This window comes from Pogonomyrmex barbatus, unplaced genomic scaffold (assembly GCF_055798465.1).
Source record: "Pogonomyrmex barbatus isolate J1 unplaced genomic scaffold, ASM5579846v1 scaffold5, whole genome shotgun sequence".
NCBI lineage: Eukaryota > Metazoa > Arthropoda > Insecta > Hymenoptera > Formicidae > Pogonomyrmex > Pogonomyrmex barbatus.
The window spans coordinates 1,544,517-1,551,673 of NW_028297149.1; the positions used below are offsets into that span (position 1 = coordinate 1,544,517).

At 40.7% G+C, this 7,157-nt stretch overlaps 1 pseudogene; it reads left to right on the forward strand.

Annotated features, from left to right (window-relative positions):
* Positions 1-680: 680 nt before the first annotated feature.
* Positions 681-3,496, forward strand: LOC148935254 (uncharacterized; annotated as a pseudogene).
* Positions 3,497-7,157: the final 3,661 nt, after the last annotated feature.

The following is a 7,157-nucleotide window of genomic DNA, read 5'->3' on the forward strand; positions in this document are numbered from 1 at the left end:
GAACAATTTCATATTCGTCTCGTTCGTGACACGGTACACATCGCGAGTTGAGGTTTCGATTCAGATACGGTGCGTGAATGCTTATTACAACCGAAGCGATGGCCTCAGGCGTTGTTGTGTGTCGAACAGAAAACGACAGTTAATACAAATCCATTCAAGAAACATTATTCGGAGCGACTCAGGGCAACAGCCCCTAGGCATTGAGGCGCCGAGCGATCCAGGGCATCACGCCTCCAGGCGTTGTCGCTCGATATCGTACGAATTCTTCCTAAGAGTCAGATCCATGGACGGCAGTGCATATACGATGAACTAAAATACGTGCGAATCGATAAAATGTTACGCGATCATAGACATTGCGCGGTCAGTATACTTTTGTAAAACCTCGAATTGTGGCACAAACTTACTTAGTGAATAAATAAGATAGAACAAGACGTAAGTGAACTGTGAACTATGATATTCCGCGAAATTACGAGTGTGGATCAAGTCATCCACATTTGACGGAACATTTTGGTGCCTCCTGTATTTTACAATCTACATCCAATTAACCGACAAAAGAAAGTCATCGCATTCCACGTTTTCTGGACGAGAAGGACAAGATGAATAAAGCAAATTCCACACAATTTCAATTGCTGTAAAGTGAGGGTAAGTCGTTCGATCCATTTTGATCCGAGTATCGAAACAATGTCCGACAGAGTCAAAATATTTATACAAAAGCGGACTTCGCTAAAGTGTCAAATTACCAATTTGAATAATATTCTTGACAAAGGCAAAGTGGACAGTGCTATATTAAGATTATGAATGAATCGTTTGATCGATTTATACGTATTTGAAGATTTCAATGATGAGCTCGCGGTGCTAGATCCTAATCAGCGCATCAGATCGAATTTATTAATATGCAAGAACGGTATTATTCGCTCACGGGTCAAATCGAGAGTATTACACATTCGTCTAATATTTCAGAAGCAAGTACATCTACATCGGTCAATGAGACTCGAATTGAGGACGTCGCACCGGTATGCAAAAATCGACGAATTAAACTACCCAAGATATCGCTGCCAATTTTCGACAGCAAATATAAAAACTGGCTATTATTCAAAAATTCGTTCCATAGCATAGTAGATTCACAGACCGACTTATCAGACATAGATAAGCTTCATTATTTAAAATCAGCGATTGACGGGCGACGCGGCCAATACAGTACGCATTTTCGAGATCGATATATACCGTAAATTATTCGAAGGCGTGGAAATTACTTGAGCGTTTTTATGAAGTCAAACGAATTTTAATCTCACGTCATTTATCATTAATTCTGAATTTGCCGGCTCTAGACAAGGAATCTGCAAGCTGTCTATCAAAGCTCGCCAATGATGCGCAACAATCATATCACGTCATTAGGTGCGTTAGGAATATCGGTAGGGCTGGAAATGATCGTGCACATTTTAAAGAGTAAATTACCAAAAGATATTAAAGAAATGGGAAGCGACGCTCGATAGAGAAGAATTCTCACGCCTGATCAAATCTATGAATTTTTATACAAATCTGTGGTCTGCGTGTCAAAGCGTGAACACGCAAAGGCAATCGAATTCGAAAGGGCCAGGGCCGCCGATCAAAAGAAAACGCACATTCCCTCCGAATCGAGCGCTAAATACCTCGCGCAATTGGTTATGCAAGGTTAAACGACATCTCATATATACGTGCAGTAAATTTAAACAGTTACCCGTGCAGAAATGCATCGAGGCAGTCAAGGATGCAAGGGTTTGCTACAATTGCTTACGTTCGCATAAAGATAGGAGCTATAAATTCACCGGTTGTAAAATCTGCCAGAAGCGTCACAATACGCTATTACACATTAACAGTAGCATACATGAAATAAAACCTAGCGCATCGAAATCGATAGCTGCGCAAACTGAATGATCGATTGGGGAGATCAGCGATAGGATGACGAACCTGGCGATTTTGCATATTTTAGCGCCACAACTGATGACGAATATATATTGATATATATTCGCGATAAACGATTTAACTTAATCTAATGCCGGGTTTTGTTGAATACATGTGCTACCGCAAACTTCATTTCCGAATCGATAGTGCAACATCTGGACGTAGGCGGCGCACCCATTATCAATTAATGCAATTAATAGCACAAACACACAATCGAAAGGTGTAGTACAGGTCACCATACAATCTATCTATAATGATTTTTCCAAAGATTTGACTTGTTTAACAATACTAGCTATCGCTGATCTTGTTCCCTCGGAAGTTTTCTCGCGCGATTCTATAAAAATTCCACCGAATATCAGGTTGGCGGATCCGGATTTCCACCTGCCGCGTGCCGTGGATTTACTAATTGGTTCTAGAACGTCACCGTCGTTGTTCGTCATCGGTCAGATTAATTTGTCACACGAGGAACACGATTTATATTTACAGAAAACGCGTCTGGATTGGGTCGTAGCTGGCGGCGCGTCGTCACAAAACCCATCAAAAGGTATGACTTGTTGTTTAACACGCTTAGAAGATCTATTATTAAAATTCTGGCAGATTGAGGAAGTCACGTCGAAAAAACTTCAATCTCACGAGGAGCGCGAATGTGAGGCATATTTTGTTAACACGGTTTCTCGTAACAATGACGGTCGTTATGTGGTTCGCTTACCGTTTCGTAACACGAATAAGCGTCTCGGCGAGTCGCGTACCATCGCGCTCAAGAGGGTATTATCGTTAGAGCGTAAATTTAACATAGACATAAACTTAAAGAATGAATACTCAAGTGATGAATGAATATATACAATTAAAACATATGTCTCGCGAAACAGAGTTCCACGGATGGTTATTACATGCCTCACCACGCCGTAGTTAAGAATTCGAGTAACACTACAACAGTACGAGTAATCTTTCTATCTGCATCTGCAAGGACCACTAGTGGTGTAACTAAACGATATACTAATGGTAAGTCCACTAATGGTAAGTCTACTATATAGGACAAATTGTGCATTTAATTCAGTTCCGCGTGTATAACTATGTTATTAGCAGACATCGAAAAAATGTATCGACAAGTCGTGTTACATCCAAAAGATCGATACGTTATCAACAAATTCTTTAGCTTGAAAATGATAGAGTAAAAACATTTCAATTAGACACGTTAACTTTCGGCGTCTCTTTTTCACCCTTGCTCGCTATTCGCACTATTCAAAGGCTGGCGGATGATGAATATTCCATGTATCCTAGAGCATCCGAAATTCTCAAATCTTATTTATACGTGGACGAGTTGTTGACTGGCGCTGAAACCGTCGAAGAGGCTCGAGCGATTAGAAATCAAATATTATAATAGCATTATTGAAACGCGGCGGCTTTACTATAAGGCAATGAGCGTCGAATGACGAGCGCGTGATTTGCCTTCTAACGCGGTGCATGCGAGCTTTACGTTAAATAAAGATCGTGCTCTTAAAACGTTAGGTATAACATGGAATGCCGATAATGATAAATTATGCTATTTAACTAATCCGATAGAAAATTCAAATAGAATTACAAAGAGAAACATCCTTTCAGAAATCGCCAAAATTTTCGATCCGTTGGGTCTCTGATCTTGTATCTTAAAAACTAATGCATGTATGACGATGTAGATTGCAATGGGACGAATCCGTCCCACAATATATACATACTACTTGATTAGAATTTAGAAAACAATGGGAATCGATAGGTCAGGTTCTTTTTGATCGCAGATTACTAATAGAGGACTGCTGCGACATACAATTGCTTTTGCGACGCTAGTAATGTCGGCTATGGCACGTGCATATACATACGGTCGCGCGAAAGTTAAAGGAATATTGTGACTAAATTATTATGCGCTAAATCACAAGTTGCACCATTAAAAATGACTATACCGGCTTGAGTTTTCGGGTGCGTTACTATTAGCACAATTATATAATGAAGTAATCAATGCGCTAACTATCACTAGATCAATTTATTTTGGAGCGATTCCATTGTATTGTATTACACTATTGTATTACACGTCACCACATTTATTGAAAACATATGTAGCAAATCGCGTCGTAGACATCCGCAAACTCACAGGTTCACATGAATGGCGACATATTAAAACGGAAAATAATCCGGCAGATGCGATATCACGTGGTCAATTATCCTATGAATTTCTACGTAATCAAACATGGTTCGCGGGATCATCGTGGCTAATATAAGACGAATGCGAATGGCCGAACGAAATCATACGAGTAAAAGAAATACCCAAGTTAAGGAGTAACGCGTGTTTGGTAAGCATGTACAATGCAAGCATTCTCGATAAGTACTCGTCTTACTCCAAACTACTTAGAATTGTAGCATATGTCTTTGCATGCGTCTTAACGGCAAACATACCGGTTCACTATGCGCAAAAGAAATCAATGAGGCTGAAATAAGGGTTTTAAAATTGTTCCAGATTACTCGATTTCCTGATGAAATCAAAGGAATGACTGAGAATTCAACAAATAAAGATAGATTCGCGAATCTGAATTCATTCATGGATGAGCGTGGTTTAATTCGCATCGGAGGACGCCTCCGAAAGTCCGATCTAACATTTACACCGAAGCATCCCATTTTGCTTCCTAACCGGCATCGTTTAACCGATAATATCATCCACGAGATCCATGAAAGAAATCATCACTCCGGGATCCAAACGACGCTCTATGTTCTTCGTCAAAGTTATCGGACGGCTGAAACCATGTATGGAGAATTGTTCGGTCATGTGTTTGTTGTTTCCGTTTCAAGACCGACATTGCAAACTATAAAATGGGCGATCTCCTGGCGGCTCGCAAGTTCACCATTTTCACATACTGACATTAATTTTTGCGGTCCATTCTATATCAAAGAAAGAAAATACCGTAATAAAACGCGGATTAAAGTACATATGCGTGTTCGTGTGCATGTCAATAAAGGCTGTACATTTAGAGATCATCAGCGATTTAACATCTGACGGATTTTTTGTTGCGTTGCGGTTTACCGCAAGACGAGGTCTCCCTGAATATGTCTATTTAGACAATGGCACCAACTTCGTGAGTGCAAACAATCAGTTAAAAGAATTATACGCTTTATTTAATTCGGAAGAATACAGGAGGCTCGTAGAGAACTTCGAAAGGCAGCACCGTATTAATTAGCATTTTATTCCATTAGCACCACACTTCGGTAAGCTATGGGGTTCACGGTGAAACTATTCAAGCACCATTTTAGGCGTGTATTGGGAGACTCTCTGTTCACATTCGAGGAATTGAGCATGTTCATTGCCGAAGTCGAATATTCTTAATTCGAGACCCATCACTTGCATTCTATCGGATCCGACGTATTAGTATTGTCCTCTGCTCACTATCTAATCGGTAAGCCACTAACGGCTCTACTGGAGGGCGATTTGTCTAATGTTCCAGCCAATTGATTATCTACTTAGCAACATATATCAAAGGTCCGACAAGATTTTTGGGTTCGGTGAAGTCTCGAGTACTTGAATGAACTACAAGTACGCCATAAATGGAGTAAAGATGCACTGGAATTCGCTGTCGGCATCGTCGTAATTATCAAAGAAAAATCGTTGCCATGCATCCAGTGGGTTTTAAGTCGAATTGTAAACCTGCATCCAGGCGAGGACGACATAATACATGCGAGTCGTCACCATCAAGACTAATACTGGGGAAATTAAGAGATCAGTTATCAAATCTCTTTACCCTCTATCAATTGAGCAAGGGCTGTAATAATCATACGGTCATTTTATAAGCGAACGATAATTCTTTGTAATGCGAAAACTCAAACTTGACGTCTTAAATTCTTGATCGGGATCTCGACCCTCTCAACGGGGGGAGAAAGAATTATGCGTTCGAGCTCGAGAAAAGCGAAAGTATGCATGATATATGTATATACATATTATATTATTATATTATATTTATAATTGTGACGGACACAATGTGCTCACGCACACATATTATATTATACACTTATAACATGACATCGTCGCGACTGCACGGTCCCTAGAATTCCGGGCTCTCGACTCACGACGTAGCGCGACTCGAGTCATCAAAGGAGCACACGTGCGAGTCTCAGCGTCGCCGCCGCCGATCCGTGGCCTTTGTGACTTCGCGACTGTGAAACAAATAGAGTTCGACTCATCTCGTTTTCGATACCGAGGATTCTCGGAAATCGACGAGCGGATAATTATTCGACACAAATGCTGTCCGCGACACAATATGCATCGAAGGCGAGCAATTTCATATTCGTCTCGTTCGCGACACGGTACATATCGCGAGTTGAAGTTTCGATCCGGATACAGTGCGTGAGTGCTAATCACAACCGAGGCGACGGTCTCAGGTGTTGTTGTGCCCGTCGAATAGAAAACGACAGTTAATACAAATCCATTCGAGAAACGTTATTCGACGCGACTCAGGGCATCATGGCCCTCAGGCGTTGTCGTACGATATCCTTCCTAAGAATCGGATCCATGGACGACAGTGCGTATGCGACGAATTATAATACGTGCGAATCGATAAATTGTTACGTGATCATAGATATTGCGCGATCAGTATATTTTTGTAAAACCATTGATCCACAACCACAAGAATTGTGACACAAACTTACTTATTGAATAAATAAGATAGAACAAGACAAAAGTGAACTGTGAACTATGATATTCCTACGCGAAACTACAAGTGTGGATGTTAAGTTATCCACATTCGACGGAACAATATATATGAATTATTTGAATTATTTGGTAAATAGACAATTGAGCAAGAGAAAGGGTAAGTTGGTGACATTCTTCATAGACTTAAAGCCACGTTTGATTCTTCGTGGATAGGGAGATTCTAGGAAAGAAGTTGAGGGAGAAAGAGGTAAGAGAAGAATTGGTAGGAAAGTATGAGGACTTATTTAGAGAGACAAAGAACATGGTGAGGATAAGACAAGAGGTGAGCGAAGCATTTTGGACGGCCAGGGAGGTAAGACAGGAGTGTCCTTTAAGCCTGGAGATAAATGTTCAATTTGTTGATCGCGAATGTAGAGGAGTATATGAGAAAAGGAAAGTGGGGAAGGGTTAAGCTAAAAGACGAGAAGGTATACACGCTGGTGTATGCGGATGACTTGGTGTTGTTGGCGGAGGAGAAGGAGATGAGAGCGATGATGGCAAGGATGGA